This window comes from Squalius cephalus (genome assembly GCF_949319135.1).
Source record: "Squalius cephalus genome assembly, chromosome: 10".
In the NCBI taxonomy this organism is placed as follows: domain Eukaryota; kingdom Metazoa; phylum Chordata; class Actinopteri; order Cypriniformes; family Leuciscidae; genus Squalius; species Squalius cephalus.
Window position 1 is genome coordinate 8,661,823 of NC_137131.1, and position 25,800 is coordinate 8,687,622.

The 25,800-nt window shown below is 37.9% G+C and overlaps 1 protein-coding gene across 14 annotated transcripts in view; it reads left to right on the top strand.

Annotated features, from left to right (window-relative positions):
• Positions 1-25,800, top strand: part of foxp1b (forkhead box P1b) — a 196,802-nt gene that overhangs the window by 16,999 nt on the left and 154,003 nt on the right. For 12 of the 14 annotated variants that reach the window (XR_013822614.1, XR_013822615.1, XM_079884500.1 and 9 more), the window contains one exon: positions 5,533-5,636. The exons of the other annotated variants lie outside the window; for them this stretch is intronic. The gene's annotated coding sequence lies outside the window, so the exon portion shown is untranslated. The remainder of the gene's footprint in view (positions 1-5,532; positions 5,637-25,800) is intronic. 14 annotated transcript variants of the gene reach the window in all.

A 25,800-nucleotide genomic window follows, 5' to 3' on the forward strand; every position in this document is an offset into this window, starting at 1 on the left:
AATGGCAGCCGTGGAGGAGTGTTTTAGGAGATCTGTGTGAAAACAGTCATTTATGCAGTATGTTGCTAAGTGATATGCTTCATTAAAGAGGTTTTTTTTGTAATCGTGTAATGTAAAATATTTGGTAGCACGTTAAATTGCTCTAAATTTTTTCTCTTTTATTTTAGATTATGTGTCTCATTGTAATTGATGGGTAGACAGCATCTTTGATATAAAGCAGAAACAATATCATGAGTGTAGTACATTTTATCACACACAATGTGACTTTTCTCTTGTCTTTTCGCAGTTGTGGGAAATTTGACACAAATAACTGGCAATTATCAAACTACTCTAAAGTGGCTGGTAACTGGTTTCTGTCTGAGACTGACAGTGTTGGCAATTTGTGTGAAACGTGTGGATTAAAACCACATGTTGGAGATGCCGAGGGCTGTTGTATTGAGCAGCTGGTATGCCACCAAAATGAAGTAGCTGAGTCAAACCTTTGTGAGTTCTTGCATGCCTAGAGATGTTATTGCTTTGAGGTTGATCATTCATACATTGAACATACATGTTTTCACATGAATCTACAGGCCATTCCTCATCATGACAAAGCCCAGATTTATGATAACTTAGCATATATATATATCACATTGACATAAGTATTTGGACCCTTTGTTGTGACACTGGATCACTGGTTGGAGTCCATCTGTGTTAAGAACACACACTTATACATTATAGCCTATTTACAGCGGCTTGCGGAAGTATTCAAACCCCTTCATATTTATCATTTTGTAATGTTACTGCCTTGTGATAAACTACTTTAAATTACTTTTTCACATCAGTCTACACTCCATACACCATAATGACAAATTAAAAAACAGACCGATCTGTGACAACTTTACAAATTTATTAGAAAAGACAAACTGAAATAAGTGCATAGCACTGAGTTAAGAGTTTAAATACTTATGTATAGTTAAAGCACCTTTACAGCCTTTTTGGGTATGATGTGACTAGCTTTCCAAATCTGCATTTAGCGATTTTCTGCCATCCTTCTCCTCAGATCCTCTCAAGCACTGTCAGGTTGGATGGGGACCATCGGTGGACACTGTACAGCCATTTTCAGGTTACTCCAGAGTTGATCGATTGGGTTCAAGCCTCTGGCTGGGCCACTCAAGGACATTCACAAAGTTGCCCATAAACTGCTCTTGCATTGTCTTAGCTGTGTGCTTAGGGTCATTGTCCTGTTAGAAGGCAAACATTCTGCCCAGTCTAAGGTTCTGAATGCTCTGGACTAAGTTTTTTATTAAGGCTAACTCCATATTTTGTGTCGTTGAGCTTTCCTTCTACTCCAACAGGTTGCCAGTCCCTGTCTCTGAAAAACACCCCCACAGCATGATGCTGCTACCACCACACTTTACTGTTGGGATGGTACAGTATTGTGCAGGTGATGAGCATTGCCTGGTTTTCTCCATACATGATGCTTGTAACTGAGGTTTGCCAGGCCAGAGAATCTTGTTTTTGTCACATTCTGAGAGAGTCCTTTAGGTGCTTTTCTTTTTTTGCTAATTCCAAGTGGGTTTTCATGTGTCTTCATTGAGGAGAGGCTTTAGTCTGGCCACTCTGTCATAAAGCTGAGATCGGTGAAGTGTCCTTCTGTAAATTTCTCGCATCTTCATAAATGATCATGGAACTTAAGTAGAGTGACCATCAGCTTCTTGGTCCGCACTCTAAGCAAGGCCCTTCTCCATCAATTGCTCAGTTTGGCCAGGAGGGCAGCTCTAGGAAGAGCCCTCGTTGTTCCAAACATCATCCATTTAAGGATAATGGAGGCTACATGCTTCTGTGAACCTTCAATACAGCATCATTTATTTTGTAGTCATCCCCAGATATGTGTCTTGATGCAATCCTGTCTCTGAGCTCTATAGGCAGTTCTTTTGACCGCATGGCTTGGTTTTTCAGCTGTTAGCGCCTTTCCAAATTATACCCATTCAATTGAATTTGCAAAGGTTAACTCCACTCGATGTGTGGTAACCTCTATATGTGAAATTGGAATGCTTCTGTGTAGGGATGCAACGGTACACGGTAAAATACCGGACCGTTCGGTCAGCCCTGCACGGGACAATCTACCCTCGTGTCCCGCGGTACTTCGGTTTTGCCATTGAGTTCGCGCTGATCCTTTTAGTTTTTGCTTTAGGCGCCGTTCACATATCGCGCCTAAAAACGCGTAGAAAACGCTAGGCGCGCCGCGTTCTCCTTTTTCCAAAGCGCTAGGGCGGTTGCCTCCGGAGGCGTCGGTCGTTGCTAAAGCAACTATCAGCTGCGCTCTGTTTGGTTCTTGTCACGTGACCTACGGTGCGCTTGCGGCATTCTGAAAAGTTGAGAATTTTCTGCTGGGGACATCGTTAGTGCCAACCGGTCTCGCCTTGCACCAGACAGTGTTGATAGACTCATCTTTTTGCACAAAAATCTCTCAATAGTGGATGAGTAAATAACATTGCACTTTGTATCCTGAATGCAGTATTTTTTCATTATATTATTTTGCTCTGCTTTTTTTTTATTCAAAGCACAAGCTAATTTATGTTTGTTAAAGGTAAAAGTGCACTTTTTCTTTCACATTGATCACTTCATATACCAGTTATCAAGGTTTGGAATTGGGATCCACTTGAATATTTTGAAGTGTGTTTGTTTACATTTTGTATTTCATATAAGTGATAGTTGAAGAGGTTGTATTACTTAGTGTTGTTCAGTACAGACTAGAGTGTTAATTTATTCCATACATTGATGTTCTTCCTACTGTGACATTCTGTTTGCTCATAAGAAAAATAAAACATATTTTTGGGATGAAATAGCAGTCTCTTTCTGCACAAAACATGTACCGAAACCGAACCGAGACCGTGGCCCAAAAACCGAGGTACGGACCGTACCGTGGGCTATCTGTACCGTTGCACCCCTACTTCTGTGAGCTAACTTTCAAGTGTCCCAGAAAAGCGTATGAATACTTATGCAATGTAATTTCAGTTTTTTGTTTTTATTAAATTTGCAAAGTTGTCACATCTGTTTTTTTGTTTCATCATTATGGTGCAGTATGGAGAATATATTAATGAAAAAAAAAAGTAATTTAAAGTAGTTTAATATAAGGCAGCAACATAACAAAATGTGGAAAAATGAAGGGGTTTGAATACCTTCCCAAGCCACTGTATACATATTGAAGATAGAAGCCTATAGATGTCTCAAAGACATAATGTATTTCTCACTTATTTAATTTAAAGTATCAAGTTTGTCTCAGTTTTCCCCCCATATATCAGGAGACTTAATGAACAAGAAATCAATTAAATGTCTTAAGATATATGAAAGAAACAGGTGAGAAAAACTTAATGCCTGTTTGAATGTAAATTCTAAATTAAATGATCAGGTTTGTCTAGTAGTAAAAGTAGCCACAGTACAAATTTAACTGTTGCTGACATAGTCTAGAACTATAAAATGTATGTGGATATACACTGGTTGCCTTGTCATTTAAGAATTAAGTATCCTGCCAAAAGATCATGTTTCTTTAATTCTACTTCCTGTTGGTAAAGATGTCAACATTTTTATTTAAAGGTTTATATAAATGTGGCTGATTTTTTTTTTTTTTTTTTATTGTCACTTCCTCTCTTTCAAGGAAGTTTGGATGATCCATCTTTATCCTGGAGTAGTTTCCACCTCTCTTTCACTTTGATGTGCTCTAGCTGTTCTTCAAATACTACAGTACTCCTCCCTCCTTTTCTCTCTCTCTATACCTGTAGCTATGTCCTATTGCTCCTTTTAAACTCCCTATTTTTGGAGTTCAGTGATGTGAGACTCATAAATACCAGCGAGGGGTCTTTTGGGATGGTGTATTTTCTGCAGCAATGACAAGAACGCGGGCGGCTAATCAGAGCGGCTCTTATCTGAAGCTGCTCAGCGCCCGACACGGAACAGAGGAATTCGGCCAACTAAGGGGGTTAGAGCTTGCTGAATTCCATGCAGAGGAATTACATGGAGATGAGCTGTAATGCAAGGGTTGATTTTTATTGGGTCTGTTGGGGGCAGACTCTGAATATTTGGCCTCTAGGTGGGGATAGGCCTGAGTTTATATGTACCAGTTTTTTTTTTATTATTCAAATCTTAGCGTTCTGATGTGGGAGTTTTTATTTTATTTTTTATACGTGTGTGTGTGTGTGTGTGTGTGTGTGTGTGTGTGTGTATATGTATATATGTGGAGAGAGAGAGAGAGAGAGAGAGAGAGAGAGAGAAATAGACAAAAAAGTCTCATAAAGTCTTTATTTTTTGAAATTTTTGCTAAATTGATTCAAAATATTTGAAATAAAAATAGTAAAATGTAGTAAGACATCAAGGCATGTGGTTTTTCACTAAATAATCAGTATTTCATTATTTTTATTCCTGCACCAATATAAAACTGCAAACCAAAAGTACAAAAAAATAATAAACAGTAATATTAATAAATGTATACAACTGTTTATTAATAAGCAATATCACTAAACAGCATATATTTTACTAAGCTTTTTAAAACAAGAAATATGTTTGTTTTATTAACACAAATTTCCCAATTCAATTTGCATTTGCTAGTCATGTTTAAGCACTATTAAGATATCTCTGTCTTGGCTCTCTCATTGTGACAAGAGTAACCGGTGTGCTGTAGTCTTTTGGAAAGTTAATAGGCAAATAAAAAGTGCATTAAAATCATTGCAATGTTCAAAGTGTTGGTTAATTTTATATTGCCATCAAAATACTTTCAGATACATCGTAAATATTAAATGTATCGCCTAGCCTTCTGTTGAATAGCATGGCATCAATAGCCAAGCAATTTGCCCTCGCACTAATAAAACGACACCAAGCAGACCTGCGCCGGGTTAACGGAGGACAAACACTCCTCTCCGTTTTCGTCACTTTCTGTTCTCTCTCTTTTTTTCACCATCTCACATTCTTTTACCCCCTCCTTTTTCTGTCACTCTCTCTTTTTGTCTCCCTGTCGCTCTTACTGAGAACACACTTGAGTAACTGCTGACCTCTGCAATAAGCGTTTTACTATGCAAATCACCTCCACTGATGCTGATTGGTCTAAGCCACGTGTCACCGACTTACGGGATCTGACATAACGTTCCAGAGAATTCTGTCAAGTAGTGTGTGGCCGCAGCATTTTCTTAGATGAGTCGTCCCTCGAGTCACTACCATTCATCAGAACAGCACTGCAGATTTGAGCTGATTATCAGATGTTCTGTATAAATATCACAAGTGTCAGAAATGCTTGCCGTTGAACATCTGAAAATGCGTTAAGATGCATTTAGGTCAGTTCTGGAATTAATTTGTCACCAAATTAAGCATTTGTGGTCGGATTTCATCACGTTTTGCCTTTTTCCTTTCTCATTTGAGTCATCATCCAGGTTTATGTGGGTTGAGTGAATTTAAGGGACTTCCCCCACCTTTAGAGAATGGTATCAATTCCTGTGTGTAATTTTGCTGACCTTAATATGCACTTGTGTCTTTCTCTTGTCTTTTACTCATTTTGTATTTCAGATTTAGCTGGCTGCACCGTATCCAATGGTTCCGCCCCTGTGTTCCCTTTTCTGAATTCTGATTGGAACAATGGAATGTAAATCTCATCCAAACAAGTGACTGTGGTATGTTCTCTTAAGTTTTCTTCCTTGAAACCACACGATTGAATATTATCTGCTGTGCTGCATCTTTTTTCTTTTTGCTTTGCATTGTAGTAATAACGATGTACATATTTCACTACACCCGGATGATTCTTTTTCTTTTAATCACTCTTTCATATCTCAGAAGACATGATTTGTTGCATGTTGTTTTTTTCACATGCACTTCAATTAAATATCAACTTTGTCTCAGAAGTTTCTCATAAAATGCCCTTGAAAAAAAAAAAAAAAAGGAAACAAATGAAGCATTTGTTGTCATACTGTAAGTGTTTAGTTTTGGAAGAATTTGAAGAAAGAAAAAAATCCTGACACATTAAAGAGATCTCCTATGTCTTGTCTACGAGAACAGTCATCCTGAAACCCCAAACTTTCTCAAAATATATATATTTTTTTATCTGGGCTGGGTTTGTTTTCTTCTACTCAGTGGTTGATACTTCTGCCCATATGCCTTTGCCCAACTTTTTATGTCACTGTCCCTTCACACTTACACTTGGCCGTCGTTCACGAGCCTTCCTGTCTTTTTCACTTTGCAGCCTCGTGTGAACGTGCTTGTATATTTGCGACTGGCAGAACACTTTTCTGCGCTGTAGAACTGGCACGGTGCCAGTCCCTGCCTTTGCCCCTGATCAGAAGCAAACGTGACATTTGTGCCGAGGTAATGGAATCCTTGCACAATTAAATCCCCGACTGCGAGGTGAAGTCGCTCCTTCCATCCCTCCATCCTTCTCCTTTCCTTTAATCCGCAGGAGGGACGGCTGTGATGATGAGACCGTCTCAGCACGTCGCCCCTCTCTTTTGCTCTCCGTGCCATTTTTTGTTTTTAACTTCTCCACATAAACATCTCTCTGCCTGGCAATTAATTACCACAAATGTCAATTAACCCCCTCCTTCCAAAAAATAATATCGTAGGAGAATTAAATTTCAATTATAAAAATTACGTTGGAAGGCGGCAACGTTAAATTGCTTTAATGAATTGTGCTGAAGGTGACAGTTGTTATTTTGCAGCCCGTCGTGGCGGGAGACCTTCCGCCTGCTCTGATACAATGTGAAGTGGAGGATGAATAGAGGAAAACAGAAGGATGGGAATGAAATGAGTGTTGAGAGGAACAGAGAGGACGCATTTCCTGCAGTAACCGCTGTACGTAATGCCTCATTTGTGGGATACAGCAGGCAATGGCGTGAATCATTGTTCTGTGCCAGCGAGAGAAAGCACTTAGGGGTCTCTTTCTCTCTCTCTCTTTCTCTCTCTCTTCCTCCCTTCCTTATTTGACTTGCACAACTGCTGATGGTGCATTTGCCCACCGGTTTTGCTCCAGGACCGTTCCTCCATACGTTATCATATTTAAAGAAATAGTTCATGCAAAAATGAAAATTCTTTCATCATTTACCCACCCTTTATGTTGTTCCTAACCTGTATGATTTTTTTCTTCATTCTACTGGTTGTTCTTTCCCATGCAAATAGTTCACATGGGGACTGGTGGTTTCGAGTTTCAAAAAGGTCACAGAGAAAGGTGAAAGTATCAAAAGCATGGTCCATATGACTCACATGCTATATTACAAGTCTTTTAAATTCTTACAATGGGTTTGTGTGAGGAACGGATCAAAATAAAAGTTGTTTTTCACCAAAATGCTTCCTGTGCAGTGAGCTGTTTACCTTTGTGAGTTAAATTCGAGTAGTTCAGTTTGAGTTCAGTTTGATTGAGTCGTCATTTAGTCTTGTTCTAAGAGCTAGATTAACTGATTCTGTCTCAAAAGAATGATTCCTTCACAAATCGTGCTGTTGTTGTAGAGAGGAGTTTTGTATTTGTCTGCCAGACTATAAAATGGGCTGAAAATATACTTGCATTGTGACTTGTTTTTAACCTCTTTTTACATAAGAAAAAAATAACAGTTAGTTACCACCCAGAACACCCTGGTAACTTCTAGGGGTGTAACGTTTCTCAGTAAAAAATCGCACTGTTCTCCACCCACGGTTTAGCATGCACTTGCATCGCAGTTCATCTCAAATCTAACAATGCATACGCATCTATAATACGGTTTATTGAAAATAAAGTGTAAAACAGACTGTTTCTGTCAATGGATGCGCTTTCTGTCTCATCCTTTGCATGAGACATTAAACCGAGGTCCTGACTCTCTGTGGTCATTAAAAATCCCAGGATTTCCTTTGAAAAAAGAGTAGGGGTATAACTCCAGCATCCTGGCCAAATTTGCCCATTGGCCTCTGTCCATCAAAATGGCATCCCAATAATCCCCATATAAACTGATTGGCTTCATCACTCTGTCTCCTCTCCACCAATAAGCTGGTGTTTGGTGTGCATTCTGGCGCAATATTGCTGCCGTCGCATCATCCAGGTGGATGCTGCACATTGGTGGTGGTTGAGGAGATTCCCCATTCTATTTAAAGCACTTTGAGTGCAACGTATAAATGTAATTAATTAATTCCCCATAAACTTTGTTTGATGCGAGTACCGTATACTGTAATATGACCAGTCATTTATGCCGTCATCACCCCAGGTGTTGATAGCACGCAAGCGCAGGTAAGACCTGAACAGCACACATTTCTATTTGTGTTTAAAGGGGGGGTGAAATGCTCATTTTCACTCAATCTCCTGTTAATCTTGAGTACCTATAGAGTAATATTGCATCCTTCATATCTCCAAAAAGTCTTTTGTTTTATTAAATTTTTAACAGAAAGATTGGCTGTACCGAGTCTTTCCGGAAAAAACCGAGCGGCTGGGGGCGGGCCGTGTGGGCGAAGCTTAGCTGTGCTAACGCGCCAAGCTAGTGACAACACACAGAGACATTTGTTCAACAAACAGTTTTACTCACCGTCCGGTTCCAACGCACGACCGCGAACCTTTATCATTGTGACTGCTCGATCCTTAAGCATTAGACGATCTGCAAATCCGTCGATATGGGCTTTGTTCATAAAACAATCATCGTCGAAATGCAGGGAACAAAAGTCTTACACAACTCCGTTTATGCTCAGGAAAACAAACTCCATCCACGGGTTCCTTAACGCTGGGTTCTTTGGGAATCTGTGCAGGGTTGTCTTGCCCTGGCAACCAAAAACACACTTCTTTGGTGACATTGACTTCCCAAAAGCCGGGCAGGGCGCTTTGATGGCGAACTGCTTTCACTCTCTTGCTCTAGTCTACGAGTGCGCGCGCGGCCGCGATCTTACCGGAGAAGTGCCCTTAGAACCCATATAAGGAAATTCCGCCCTATCTTACGTAAGACAGAGCCATACTCGAAAAAAACTTTCCGAAACTTGTGACAAACCGGAAGGAGTATTTTTGGAACAAAAATACTCCTTCAAACGTACAACTTAGTTTTTGAAACTTTGTCCATGTTTAGCATGGGAATCCAACTCTTTACCAGTGTAAAAAACTCAGTATGCATGAAATAGCATTTCACCCCCCCTTTAAACTAAATTTTTATTCAAGCCTGGCCAATTTAAAAATTCAAGCGCAAGAAGACGCGAAAGAGAACTCTGGTGCACTGTAAGAAGATTTTTGTGTGCACTCATTTGAAGCGTGCAAACCCGCGTCTCGGACAGAGCGCAAATATCGAGTTCTCTTTCAAGTTTGAATGGACAAATTCACACAAAAATTATTTCAACATGCCCATCTTGTCGAGTATCCTTGCAAACGTAGGATATGTCTTAAGTGAACGTAAACAGTCGAGAAAGACAAACCATGTGTACATTATATCTCAGTGAGAGCAGCCTAATATTCCTACTGTCTGTGTTTTTAATGTTAATCAAACAATAAAAGACAAGGAAATTACTTACTACTCTTGACTGAATAGCTTTTGTAACTTTAATAATAAATCTTTATTTAATTTATACTGTGAAGATTATATGCAATGTTGTTTTACATTTGATTACTTCAAATTCTGTACCTGAAAACTACTGTTAAATACCCGAAAAACCTGAAAATAACTATTTTATTTGTATCAATGATCTATTGTATTTGTTCTTATCTTTATTTTATTTTTAAATTACAGTAGTCCCTTAACACGGCACATACCAAACCGTACCGAAACCATGACCCTAATATCGCGATAAAAACTGAACCGTGAGTTATTTGAACTGTTACACCTCTAGTAACTACCTAGCAACCACTCATGTTGGAAAACACAACTCTCATTCTCTTCAGAAAATGTAAAAAGTTAGTTACTACATTTCTCATTTTTTGTTTAGTAACTAGTTACTAAAATGCATCACATACTGTAATTTCTCACCATAATTTATTGTAACTTGTGTTCAAAAGGTCTCATGATGTCTTGTGTGTGTTGGTATGCCCTTTGTGTCTCTGACATTTCACTATCCAGAGTGATCGTATGCGTGTGTGTGTGTGTGTGTGTGTGTATGTAGGGAGGCATGAATAATATCTCACAAAATAGAGAGGTCACCCAACTGTTTTTTTCCAGAGTTGAAGGTTAATTTGAAGCAACAATAAAACAGATGCTACCATTTCCTCATCATCTACTAATAATAAACTTATAAACAATCGGTAATAAACTTTGGACAATCTCAGCACACCCCTGCACTTGAGTTGGACTAGCCCAAGACATCTCCACATATTCTCACCATCAGTGATTAACATCTCACTTTGCTGACAATGATTTTCTTTGTTCATCTGATTGTAAAGTGATAGAGAGAAATATTAAATTGGACCTTGATGCTCATCAAAAGCAAATTTCATCCTATAGGAAAGAGAAATCAGGAATGAGATCTCTGTGACATCTCTTTATTTCTCATTCACAGTAGTTAGAATAAATGGAAAGTGACTTGACTCTTGATAGTCAGAATTTTCTCCTAATAAACACCCCAGAAGCATTACATATACATTATTTGCTTTAGAGCAGTGATTCTCAACCTTTTTGACTCCATTGTCCAACACAATATTCAATGGAATTATGACAAAATTGCTTTTTTTTTTTAAACAGAAACTGGTAATGTTAATATATTAAATTAATTATTCAATTTATGTCATTCTGAGACCTCTGCCCCCTTGTTGAGAACTACTGCTCTAGAGTTTCAATCCATGCTATCCAAAAAGTCAGAGATACCAATATGATCTCAAAAATTCTCATAAAATTCTCCCACAATCACGTTATCTGACCTATTCAATCGACTTTAGCTCTATACACTTACTGTATGACAATTTGTCTTTTCATTCATGGAGGAACATTTGAGACAAAGTTGAACTTTGAAGAGTAACTCCATGTCTCCAATTCTCCGGAGCTATAAAAAAAAAGAGCAACCCTTGAGCGATAAAATTATCCTCTGGGATTGGTTTGACAGATAGATTAAGCAAATCATTGTAATTGTACCATTGCCCATCAGTCAGTCAAGCAGAAAAATGCTGTTTAGTGAGTTGAGTACAGATTGAATCATGTTTTGGCCAGTTGCATATTTGTGGCTGTGCAATTAACAACAGCCTAGCAGCCCCCCACACACAGTTCAAGACCACCCCGACGGGCATGGAAATGCAAGTACTGTGTGATGTTTTTCTTTTTCCAAGAATATGGTTATTGACTGCTATCCACAGGGCCGGACACACACACACACACACACACACACACACACACACACACACACACACACACATACATTTATATTGGGCCTACAGCCCTCTGACCGGGCAACTGAAACTCAACACTCATTTAGCAGTGGCTCAACATATGGCCCGCTTCACAACTTAACACAGCACACACACACACACACACACTAAAAAGTTCATTAGATCAGTAGCCTGCCTTAATTGCCTCTGTGTAACACACACTGCAGGCTAATGCAGGGGGTCTCAATGCTGTATGTGTCCACCTCACTCAGGGCTGATTTTATGAACACCTTTGTTGTACGTCCTTGTAGTTGCAGCAAGTTTGTTTCCCATCCTGTCATATTTCTCTTGATTCACTTCTCTGTAATAAGACTTGATTTGATAAATGAATCTGCTTATGTTCGTTTTTGAATACGTGTCATTTCTGTGGAAAGGTCAGTGCTAAATCAGTAAATTAGTCATGCATTTTCAGACAAATATTTTTTTCTTTCTAGATAAACAGGAAAGAAAGGTCTTTAATATCTCAGGAGACGTAAATGAAACATAACTGAGAACTTCAAGTAATGACTTGGTTTCAGAGGTTTTTTTCTAAATAAAAAGACACAAATGAGCTTTTTTTGCCACATACACACTGCAAAGTCTCAGGAGTGAAAACCACATTTAAAAGCGAGAGTGAGTCCCCTAAATTATCGCTCTGTGTGTACGGAACACGACTCATTCCAGAAACTGTGAAAGTTTAAAAATATTAATTTAATTTTTGGTCTTGTTGTTTCAGCTTGACCCAAAGCGATCCAGTCTATGGAGTTATTAAAGTGAGCAATATTTCGGTCTTAAGCATTTCCATTTATTTCTTTCTTTTTTATGAGCTTGTTCTTGTTTGCTGATTTGCTTGCAAGATCTAGCAACACGAATGAGTCAGGCTCTTAGCGCTTTCCCAGTGATTTCTTACACAGCACATATAGACAAGAGATGCCTATCTCTTGTCTATATGTGCTATATGTTTCCTCTCTTTTACATACACATTAAAATACGTATTTTAACATGCATGAGAGATGTATCAAATTTAAACAATGTTTCACCTTCAATTTATTGAGGGGATTTTACATAGAAACAAGGGACCATTGTAAAGGTTAATGGCACAGCTCAATTTTCAATTTGATTAGAAATGTTTGAGATCACATTGAAATCTCTGACTTTTGATTACAGACTGATTACAGACTTACTAGATTGTATCCTGAGCATATTTTGAGACATTCACTCTTAAAAAATGTTCTTTATTGAAATCTATGGTTGCAATAACATCCATGGATGTTTCCATTGCACAATTTATTTATTTTTATTGTGGAAAAAGTTTCTTTAGATTATTAATGTTCTTAACACTAAGAAAAAATGGTTCTGTGGAAACTGTTCAATGTACTGTTCTGTTTCATTGCGATGATAACCTTCTTTTGGAACCTTTAATTTTAAGTGTGTTGAGATCTCTGCTGACATGTCAAATATTAGTATTTTTCTCAAGAGAAAAATCAGCAAGGCAAACATCTTCAGTTCCTCTCCTTTAAACCTCATTGCTTTGTAGGAGTAACAATTGAGATATTAAAGAGATCTCATTTGTGACTTTCTCTGTTAGATTAGCTCTGCAATATAACCGCAAATCAGTCAGATATTAATGACTGCTTTAGTGGTGTTTATTCAGTCTTATTCACTGTCCCTTCTCCACCTTCACAAAAGCTTTGTTACACCTAGCTTCCTAACTTCCTGTTTCGCTGGCCGGCGGTGGGCCGATGTCTTAACAGTGAGCATCAGGAAAAGAACACAAGTCCGGGATGGAGTCCCAGGCAGCTGGCCGTGTGTGTGTGTTTGTGTGTGTGTGTTTGTAGGAAGCACCAGAGCAACTTGCAGCGAGCAGCAAATTAACGCCCATATCTCCTATCTCTCCCCTCTCTTTTCACTTTCCTGTTTGGACTCGAAGGTGATTGGAGGCACAGGCTGTGACAGTTGACGGAAGCAGAGAGAGAGAGAGAGAGAGAGAGCAAATAAAAGAGAAAGCATTTTATTTACAGTGTGATGCTAGCTAAGAATGCGGTTTCACACAGGATGTGCCCCCCTGCTTCGGTCTGATGGGGGCAGGCTGGAGCTCGGGGTGGTGGCCTGTATTGTGGAGCTGGTCTAGATTCTGGGCTGGATCCACCAGCACACCCTCAACGCTGTTTCCTGTCTGGGTGAAGAGAGATGAGAACAGGTTAGCGCAGGTCACTGGGAAAGAGAGCGGAGGATGAGAAGGACAGTCGAGGGTGTGTGAGTGTGGGGGGTGTTTAATTGTCTCAGATATGTAGAAAGGTCATGTGTTGGGTTTTTTGGGCCCTTTACCTTTCTAGTCACCGCAGTGAACCAAACGCAGTCCCACAAGAAGAATCAAACATCCTACCACTGCTGTATAGCATTGAATCAGCGATTAGCATGTGACGCTCATAGTCATTTGAGGTGGATGTCTTCCACAAACCCCAGAAACAATCAACAGGCCGATGTAAATCAGATACACTTCCTTCGTCATATTCCTGTTTATGGGACCAATTTCAACTTCTTTGTCATACATCAGAGATATCAGTGTTTTTTTTTTTTTTTGAAAAGGCTGTGAAATCTATTTGTGAATATGCAATGGGAGACCAAGTGACTTGTTCTTTGACATTAAAATTCTCCATCTAATCATATAAGGTTAATGGCCTTAATGAGGCCTAAAAACGCAATGAGACATCAGATCTACTTTTTATTCACGGATCGCTTGTCTAAATAGGAGAAGTGGCGCACTGACCGTTTAGCCTTGCACTAATGACAAATTCTGTGAAGTTTGAGCTGAGAGAGCAGACTTTGGGTAATGATGAATACATTGAACATCATGAAAGCTTTATTAAGGAGATATGGTATTTTGATTTCAAGGTGTTATGATTTGTCCTTGTTAAACTACTTTCTGTAGTGGATGATGTTCACTGTTTGATATAGCACCTAATTTTCCATATTTTTGTGGATTTAATTGGATGCACCTATTGGATTTCCTGTACATACATACACAAAAGTTCAAAAGTTTGTGATCAGTAAGATTTTCTTTATGCAACCAAAAATTGTAAAATAAAGAATTACTATTACTATTATTATTTTTTTAGCAAGTGAGTCAGAAGATGATTCACAAGAGCTCTGTCTGATTTAGTGAGTTCATTCAGTGAAAGATCCGTCAGACCAGGAACTCCTTGGTCCACACTGGGCATACTGTACATTGAAGTAAAATATGATTTTTCCTATCCATTTATAACTATCTGTTTTATAATATATATTTTTTGTCTATACAATGTCGTTCAAAGGTCAGCAAACATTTTTTGAAAGAAATTAATACTTTATTCAGCAATATGCATTAAATTGATCAATTTACATTAAAGACTTTTACATTGATAAAAAAAAATTACATTTCAAATAATTGCTGATCTTTTGAACTGTTAAAAAAAAATCCTATAAAAAAAGTATCTGTAAAAAATGCGCAACTGTTTTCACCATTGATAATAATAAGAAACATTTCTTGAACACCAAATCAGCATATTTGAATGATTTCTGAAGGACCATGTGACACTGAAGACTGAAGTAATGATGCTGAAAACTCAGCTTTGTCTTCATAGAAATTAATTCAAACTTAAAACATAGTAAAATAGAAAACTGTTATCTTCAATCATCATAATATTTTACAATATTTCTGTTTTCACTGTATTTTTGAAAAAAGCCATGTGGATCATTGGAGACTTTCAAAAACATTAAGATTTTACTGACCTCAAACTTTTGAATGGTAATGTAATTCTATTTAATAAAAATGTAATAACATTTAATTAATCTAATTTATTTTGAATGGTACACTAGGAAGTAATGCAAAGAAAAGGGGCAACAGCATGCAAAATTACACCAGCAAGGCTCAAACTTACAAACCCGAAGTGTCAGAGCATGTGCCCTAACCACTAGGCTACGGCTCGACTCGACTAGATCTTCATGTAGCTGACGTGTTTGTGCCTGTCCCCTGGAGAGCAGGAACAGGAATCTGTCCATTAAAGCGGTCTCTGAGAACACTAGTGTACACTAGGCCAGAGGGGACAGGAGCAGTAAATCTGTGAAAGTGGATCTAGACCTGACAAACATGTGCAGAGCTGAGAAATCCAAACAAACAACAGGCCTGTTTATCTCCCGGTTGGGTTACAGAAACACACACACACACACACACACACACACTACAGCTTATGCTTCCTGAGTAGAGTTGTAGCATTTCTGTCATGTGGCTCTTTAGTTTCGTCTCTTGTAAACACAATTCACATCTTTGTTTTTGAGTCCATTATCTAGCAGACCCAATAGTCAGTCAATACAGTCTTTCGGACCGCACCATTTTGCATTGATGTATGTATTTATGTGCTGTATGCAGAAAAGAGCGGCTCTTTTGTGAACATGGTGTAAACAGCCATGTCAATAAACCCATAAACTGTATCAAGCTACAGTAGCTATAAAAAAAAGGCTAATATCTGTGGCTGAATTTTTTTTCTCACTCTTTTTTAAAAATAATGTTAACGTGGCATTGTAAAAGAGACGGATGATCTATATGGCAGATTGATCAGCGGGTAGAGACCCCATTATCTCTTTCCGTGTTAATTACAGTGTGCTCAGCTTGCGTGTCAAAAGACGGATAACTGACGAAGGTAAAAGACCTTATTTATGCTTTCGCACTCAGCTGGCGGCAGCTTTCCTCTCTTTTTCTTTTTTTTCCGCCTCCTCAGCGCTGTATATTTATCGTCCAGTAATATTACACTGTCAAAAACTATCATCTCTGCGGAGATATTATTCTCTATCGTCACCTTCACAGGAATCCATTTGGACCAGCTCGATCTCAAGTTACCGACTCTTCCTCTGCATGCGGAGTGGCTGAGCAAATTTGCACAGAGATTTTTGGTCGTCCCCCGGGACGGCAGAAAGGTAATTCGGGTTGCGTAAATCAATATGTGGGCAGCCCAGTCATACCACAACGAAGAGACATGGCACCGATCTTGGAATGCCCTGACGTTTTTGTGGCTTTTAGTGGGGTCACATTTTGCTAACGGAAAAACAAAAGCAGAAAGATGCAGGGGGAAATTTCAGTCACAGACACCCAGATGCAGTCGATGCTCACCTGAATAGTTTTAAACTCAACTAAACCTTTTTTTAACTTTAAATAAATCATTGTTTTTTGTTTTGTTTTTGTCAGACAAAACTGTAAATGGTTTTAAGGGATAGTTCACCAAAAAATGTTTCCAAACCTGTATGAGTTTCTTTCTTCCTCTTAACACAAAAGAAGATACTTTGAAGAATATGAGTAGCCAAACAGTTGATGAGCCCCATTGACTTCCGTAGAATTTTTTTCTTTTCATACCATTCAGTCAATGGGGCCCATCAACTCATTGGTTACCCATATTCTTCAAAGTAACATCTTTTGAATTCAGCAGAAGAAAGAAACTCATACAGGTTTGGAATAACATGAGGGTGAGTAAATTGACAACTTTTTCATTTTTGGGTGAACTTTGTAACTTGTAATTTTACCATAAAATACTGTCAAATTGATGGTTTTTGCTAGTAAAAACTTTTTTACCATATAATTTACCATGAAAAAAACTAACAGGACATTCCAAGAGGTGTGTGACATCACATATGATTATATTTTTTAATTAAATAGTTTTGTTTCTTCTCCTTTTTCTTATAGGTGATGTACATTAGCTTGCTTTGTTACATTTTATGCATTTTTTTTTTTTAGTGTTGTGTGTTACCTTGATGATCCGTTTAATATGCTAACTATTGTAGCTTGTATTCAACAAGCTGGTACGTTAGATGTCAACAAACGCAAAACAAGATGTGTGATGTGTGAGAGTTTATGAAGACAGACTGAAAACAGTCACGTTTGGTAGACCTTACACCAAGATCACGCAGCATATTTATTGTTTGCGCTGTGCCGACGGGCCCTTTCTTCTGAAACACGCAGCAGTGAAACCCCCATGAAGGGACTTTTCAACCCTGTGTTACAGATCTCTTCCTTTTTTTTTTCTCTTTCTTATCACAGAGCGTGTGGTGTGAGAGGTAACATCAAAACAGTCTTTCCTGTGGTTTTGTGTAAGGGTGTCTGTCAGACCTGCAATCCTCAGGCCTTTGTTTGCACCTCTCACCAGAAAAAACACACTGTTATACATACACACTTCAATACACACACATTGTCTCGCTCTCCCTTTCAAAACCATTTATGCTTTTCATCACTTCCTGTCTGTTGACCACACCGAAACAGTTTTCTGAAAGGCTGTCTGGAGTCAAGCTTGATAACTAGAATTGGGTAAACAACAACAACGAAAAAAAAAGAAAAAAGTTGATTCCCTTGGTTTCTTTGCACAGAACAGACTGTCCTGGCCAGGACTGTTTGAATTCAGCATAGTGCAAGGTGAATGTCATTGTTTTACCATTCCTGCGATGATAGCATTATCGTCTATTACTGCACCACATCGGTATGGTAGATATTTTGGTATTGTGTATGCAATACAAAGGAATTTATTTGGTTTTATGTCTGTTGAAATATTTGTGTCTCTGTTATGTGTGGATGTTATCATGTTATCAGGCGTCAGACGTTACGGTGAGATGTCAGAGCATCACCTGGTGGACTAGCACAGAACATAGGCCCTCGTTCAAATGGCAAACCCTCACATACTGTATAACTATGAGAAATCATATGGACATTTGTTTCTGCCTCAGAGTAAAAAAAAAAAAAAGTGACTTTATTTCAAGTAATTGTGACTTTATGTATTTCTGTGACAATTAAATCTCACAATGTGATGTTTTAAAAAAAAAAAATTTTTTTTTTTTTTTTTTTAATTAACATTTTAAATAAGTCAATACATCATCAGTTCTTGTTCCAAGCCATGTTTTTGTCTCACCCTGATTCATTATGGTGAGCCAGCCTTTTATAAGTGTTTATATTATAGACCTAGTGAGATGGTTGTCACGGGAAATTGCATACATATATCGCCCATGTCTCGTCATATCCGTAAATGGAGAAAAGTTGACGCACGTGGGAGTGGCATAGGTTAGTTGCCACAGTGAGTGAGAAAGACTGACATGGAGCAGCTAAATCTTGAATCTCTGGGGAATCACCTGTTAAAAAAAAAAAAAGCAGAATAGATGCGAGTCTGCCGGCAAAAAGAGAACGCGATCTCGTCGCGTTCGTAATAAAGAGCTTGTAATAAAACGAGAATCAACATCGGCTTGGCTTTTTGGCGATGCAGAGAACCGAGGGATATGAAATGCCATTTTTATTTCTGAACAGGATAGTAAGGTATTTTATTGAACTGATAAATCACATGTGTAGCTCTCTATCATATTTAATTTTAAAGCATTATTGTTAAGGGTGATTTCATTATGATTGTTGTAGCACTGTTCTGGAATTTATTTTCAAGTAATTACTGTGTCTATTAACTCTTTCCCCTCCATTGACGAAATTTTCTGGCTTTCCGTGTTTTCAATGTTAAATGGTAGGGGGCGCAATTACGCATCTTCTGAAAGAGTAAAGAATCTCCGGATCAAAACACAGGAAAAAAAAAAGAGCAGCAGAAACAAGCGATTTTTTTATTTATTTTTTTGAGATCCTTTCCTTCTAAATTGGTTATATTTCTTAAGCCTAGTAGTGAATGTTTTATGAGCAGTAGGTTAACCATATTCATCCGCACAGACACACCGAAGCACAACCAAAACTATTTTATTCCGCAAAATGCTTCGGGGGCCAAAAGTTACATAGTGTACCTTTTTAAATGTTTAAATTACCTTTTTATTTTTTAACTGAGGTGGGAATGGTTTCTGTAAACTTACATAAAACTGATTTGTGTAATTTCCATGGCACTGTAGCGACACCAAATATAACTGTGAAAATTTGTTTTCAAACAAATTGGCGGAACACCCCTTGTCTTCTATTGGTCAGTCTGGCAAGTGGTCCCGCCCCCAGACTCAAGCTATTGGTTGAACCAGAAGTTATGTTTTCACTCAATATTTTGAAAATACTGTACAGCTGTTTAAAATCTTTGAAAAAAATCCATCAGCAGAAGGTGTACTTAACATATAAATAATGAAATAAAAATATTATCGATATTGTAGTATTGTATATAGATATATTTACATTATATTTTATTTCATATTATTGTCTATTTATGATTTAACAAAATAATTACACGGCAATCTTAACAGGAATCAGTTGTTTAAAAAATGTCGCAAAAATCTTTTCTCAAAATATCTTTTATGTTCCACAGTTTTGTACGTTTTGCAAATGGAACAAAGTTTGGGTAAATGCAAAGCTTAGTCAGACTGAAATGTCTGTCCGTTTACTGATATAGTGGTAGAGTTCAAGCTTAGACTGAGAGTAGCCGCCAGAATAAGATTGGGGGAGGCCTGATGGGGCCAAGAAGGGTCGTAATCTTAACAGATGCCACCTCACTTCACCATCGACACGGCTCCCACAAACCACAGTCCCAGTGTATTCAAATGCAGCATGTATTAAAAACACTCACGCTCACCTCTTATCAGATTACCATGCCTTACGATTGGCCTTCCATTGGCCTCTTTATTTAATAGAAGGTTCCTTTCTTCTTTGAGATGCCATAGAGTGTTATATCACTGCGCTTGAGCACTGTTATCTATGTTGAGGCCTGTTCTTGTAATGGGCTTTATTGATCTAAACAACATCAAGCTGGCCGTGATGTTATTAAGGTGAAGATAACTTCACTGTAACTTCCACTCAAACAATGTATTAGTGTTTTATTGGGTTTAAATAACTTTGGCTTTTAGACGCTAATGCAGCCGGTTAGTCACCCCGCTCTTTTATGGCTGCAGGATCTTAATAAAGCTTTCCTCTTTACATCCTGCTGTGTGTGAGTGTGTTTGTGTGTGTGAGAGAGGACAGGAGATGCCAAGTGCTTGCTGGGAAGTTTCTACGCCTTCAGTAAACAGCAGGAACTCTAAATAATCTGAGTAATTATATGTTGGCGGTATCCGTATTAAGCACCCCGTTATCAAACCTTATATCGCGCCGACCCGGACCTTTAAACTCGATTCACATTGCTGCTTTTTTTTTTTTTTTCTTCCTTTGTCAAATTAAAATATGTGGTAAGAATTATTTGTGGTTTTAGAGTCATTTATTAACTGCGTTTCGCAGTGAACTTTTTAAATGGATGTTCGGATGTGTTTTTTTTTTTTTTTTTTGGTCTTCCAAGGGCACACTGAATCCAATATTTATGAAATAACGATCCCATTCATCTACAGGCATATTTTCTGTATGAAATTTAATTTGCAGCTATTTAAAGCCATGCTTTTGGTAATGAATTATTTTGTCATCCTGCTTCTGATGAGATTCATCTTTAATAACTGTAACAATTATTTTATTAAAAAAGCCATGCATTATGGCTATCTCAGCAAGGTCTACAGCGAACGAGGATTCTCATTAGGAGGCTATTATTACCCCTGCTGGGCTTTCATTCACACTACCCAACTTAAATTACATTATGTGTCAACAATGTTTGCATTAAATTTAAGCAGTCATATTTACCAATTTTTCCCCCTCTCTCGCTCCCTACTACTGACACATTTAGATGTATTAAAAAGATAAAACACAGTTCTCGATCTGATAGGATGGCTTATTGAACGTTTACCTCAGTGCTGACTTTTAATAACACAATAATATTGAATTTGTATGCCAGTTGTTTTATATTAAAATGTTTTTGAAGGCTGTAGCCAGACATATTGTGGTCTTGAAGTTGCAAACTTCTCAGACACACAGAGAAAAGATGGAGGCATACAAAGCAAAGCTTCTTTTGACATTGCAACCACATAGCAATGCAATAACAACTGCTCAGAACATCTTAGCAGCCATTTAAAGAGAGAGTTCATTTAATAACACTCATGTTGTTCCAAACTTGCATGACTTTCTTTCTTCTGCAGAAGCTGTTTTCAAAACAACATGGGACCCATCTGACTTTTATTATTTGGACAAAAACACATTTCACAATATATTATTTAGTGATTCAGTGAAGAAAGAATACATGTTTGGAATGACACAATAAAACAACTTGGTGTAGGAATTAATTTGAAACTATTTCACTTCGAAATTAAATGTGAAATTTTGAGGCAAAAAGGCTGTAGTATTTTCTTGTAAAACATACTGTAATGCTTTGTTTTATTTACAACTTTGAAAAATCATTTTTTACAGAGTAAATGATGATATAATTTTCTTTTTGGGGTGAACTTTCCCTTTAACAGTGGACTGACAATCAGTCAAACACTTTTTTGTGTGTATTGTGGGAAGATTTGCATGGGTAATTGCATTCATTTTATTCAGAACATTATAAATAAAATTCTATTTTGGAGAATATGGTTTTGTCTAGCAGGTGTATTTGGTGACAAATTGTGGTCTGGTAAGCACATCAGACCTATGCGACGACACGTTCTTTTTTGGTGAAAACATCTGATGTTGTGCTAAAACGGGGCTTTTTGGTGGAAACTGATCTATAGGTGCATGACAAAAATCACAGCTGTGCACAAAAAAAAAAAGCCAGACTATTTGCATATTAAAAGCACGACCAGCATTACTGTATGACAAATGTTGCAATTTTTGTTCTCCAGTCTCTCAAGGAAGTCGGAACATTCCAATCGGAAACAAATAATGTGTAATACCTATTTTAATGCTTCCCCATTTTTTTTACCTGATGCCTATAAAAGGTTCCACTGCACATGGAACCATCTGCAAACATGGAAACCAAACATTGTAGGCTTCGTTCCGCATTTTACCACGGCACACTGTACACAAACAAAATGTTTATGGCTCACTAAGCTGAACCTATCCTGGCCCAAGACAGAAGCGAAATTACTAAATGTGAGGTAATCGGTTATTTCAGTTTGACCACTTCCTTAAACTCCTGCTATTACATAGTTATATGTGAGGATATTTTTCCAAAGAAAACCTCTGACTCTCCTGTAGGTCTAATGGCTTGGTTGATTGTGCAAATCAAATATTTAGCTGGACCTAAAAAGTAAAATGGAGACTATGATTATCTATACCTGGAAATTGCAGTGTTGGGGAGAGGGTACAGTGATGTAGTTGCAGGACAGTTTGTCTTTAAAGTCAGCCATTCTTCTATGCCTTTTTTGTCCTTTTGCAACATCTAGACTATGACCTGGGAATTTTGCTTCTGTTAACTTTAGAATCTGAGGTGTTTTTCACACATTTTGATTTTTTTTTTGACTGTAAAATTCTAAAACAATGTGCTATCTTCATGTGCAAGGTGTCATCTTTTTCAGAAAAAAGATTAGCTTTCAACAAATTACAGTTATTGACCATTATTGTGTGTGTGGTGAGTTTGTAAATAGAATTTAAATCGAGAAAAAAAAAAAAAAAAAAACGAGAATAAAAAAAAAAACGCCTGTACTGATTTTTATTTAGAAAAAACCCCGAAAGAAACTAACACTTTTAAGTTGAAAAATGAACTATAATACATATGTACAAGTCTTTTTTGTGACATTGGGTTGCACAGTTTTCATTTAGGACACTTTTTTTCATACATGCACACCAGTGGCGGCTGCTGGTCTTTCAAAGAGGGGAAGCTCATTTTTCGGCCTACATCATTAATTGTCCATTTATTTATACGTAAATTCTGCCCAACGTTCCTTTTCAAGAAAATGCTCTGTGACCCTATATCGTTCCAACTAGGTGTCTTTTCCAGTGACTTGACCAGTGTGTCCTCTCAATGGCCAGCAGAGTTAGGTATAATTGTATAAATGTAATAATATAATAAAGGTATAAATAACAATATAATAAAGTATAATAATAATACTACTAATAATATATAGGCTATTTTTAATTATTTTAATAATTATTGTTTTAATTATTACTAATAATATTATAAAAAAATATAATAGGATAAGTAATAATATAATAAAGGTATAAATGTATAATTGTGTGAAATGTATTATGAAAAATGGCTAGCAATTTCGACAAGCAAATACCAAGAAAGGTAGCAGCAGTTTATCTTTTGACAATCACTTGAAAAATCCGCGATGGGACTGAGCTCCAATAGCTTCAGCGGCAGCGACTTTTTATTGTATGAAATCGCTGTCAATCAAAAGGAGATGCAGCCCCTCCAATCATCACGCGGAAGCCCGGAGTCCGGGCCAGCCCACTCCTCATTCACCCCCAGAGACGCTGAGCGTCCGTGGGCGGGACATAATCGCAGCATTTATCCAATGACCGTCTAGTTTCGAAGCGCTGAAAAAAACTGTTCAGAGCAGCCCCATTGAAGTCAATGGACGCTGGGCTTCAACAGGGAAATGCACTGTCTGTGTCGCTACGGGAATGTATGAGAAGGAGATCGAGTCAGCTGACCTGCTGTATGTAGCTGATTCTGAACGAACTCGTCTTTGAGATTAACGTTTTGTAACGCATTTTTAGTCAATAAAATGTTAACACAATAGTACATATTTGACCATTAATTTTTTTTGACATTATAGGGGAAGCCGAGCTTCCCTTGCAGTCTTAAAGAAATCCCCACTGATGCACACATACAAATGCATGCATTCATACTAGGCACGCACAGATACACATGCACACACCACATACTAAGATATGTGAAAGCGTAAGGGCCATCCGCCTCCCAAGTTTCATTAAATCATCCCAATCCCCTCTTCAGCTGTCTACCACTTCTTTCAAATAAAATAAATACATTTTTCAGGAAAACAGATCAAAACAGGGCAATAATTAAGGAGAATTAGCCAATATGACTAAAATGTCCAGGTGGACACTGTGGACCAGTGATGCGCGGGTCAATGTATAAACAAACCGCACCCGACCGACGTTTTCAACTAACCCGCCCGCAACTCGGACCGCAAAAAACGAAAAAGAAAATATTGTACCCGACCCGCTTCCTGACCCGCATTTTTTTTAAAGTATAGCTATAATGCTCATCGTAGCTCTTAATATAACTTAATATTCTAATTTTGTCAAGAATTATAAAAAATCGTCAATATAAGCTCATAATTTGTACTAAAATAGTCTAAATATTTAGTTTTAAAAACAATTTTAAAAAGCTGGCTATGTCTATTTTGATGTTTCTGCGCAAGTTCAGCAGACAGTGAGGTTCGGGTTTGTTCCGATCAGAGCTCGTGAGCGGAGAGCGCATTTCTGAATATTCCGCTCCGCCTCCGCTCATGGTCGCTCGCCCAACCCAGATGGCCTGCTGTTTCGAAAATATGTGGAATAAGGGCTGCCTCCGACTATTTTTTTTTCTTGTCGACTAGTTGTTCATTTAAGCCATTCGTGGACAAATCGCCCCTTTATATTAAATTAATTACTTAAAGGCTAGCCTACAGGAATAAGCGTAATGACCGCACGCTTAAAGCTTGCCACAAAGAACCGGTTGAAGTAATGATTATGAATGTGTCTAAATTAGCAAGGAGACATTTAATTGTTTAGTAATAAACTGGTGTTTTCTGTGTCGCTGCAAAGATGAAGTTGACAATGCGGAGATTGCGGACTCGCCATGAACGCCAGAGAGAAATGTATACATTTCATATGGATTAGCCTACATAATCAGAGAGTATAGCCTATTTATTTTGGTTTGAATATTTTCGTTTAAAAGTAGACATTTCAAGCTTTCTGTAATATATAGCCTATATTTATCAAATCTGTGAGGCACAAGTTGAGTTTCGGCGCCCTCCAGTTCACATGCAGTGATCGCGTACCGGCGCCTTATTTTGTCTGCTATATATTTGCTTCTTATTTAATAAATACGGGCAATTGATTGATAAAACATTGATCAAAATTAAGATACAATTTATACAAAACGAAAATCTTTTAAAAAGAGTTTTCTATAAAACAAAACTTAATGAAGTCGTCAAAATCATGTTTTACCAAAAACAGCGCCGTTGCTAGGAGGGCGCCAGCGCCTCTGCCTCTCAGCGCCTCTGCCTCACGAGTGGATGATAGCCCTGAAGACGCCTAGCAATGATATACCTTTAGTGGTAGTATACCTTTAGTTAAGTTATCGCAGCGCGCTAAGAGACAATGTTATCGGAAAATGCAGCCCAGGTATATTCATAATGGAGATTCCAAAGCTCTCTTCTTTGGTCAGAACCATGGAGAGCGATCGCGGATTTACTTTTACAATGCAACACAATATTTAAAGAGCATCAAGCTATTAAAATCTATATTATGTATACGCACAGATAATATAACAGTAGGCTATATTAGTCAATATTTTTTTATTAGGTTAAGCAGTGATTGGATAACGTTTTTTTATTTTATTTTTATTTAACGTTTTTAATTTAAGGCCCACCCACAATTGGTCTGGCTTATCCAAAACTGGAATCCTGGCGCCGTGCCTGGTTGGTCGTGCCAGTTTTGTGGTTATCAAATGTGCAAATAGCATCGCAAGAAGTAGCCTACACATGACAAAGCCAGCACTTTGGTCATCATCTTTCATTATTTCGGCAAATGTCTC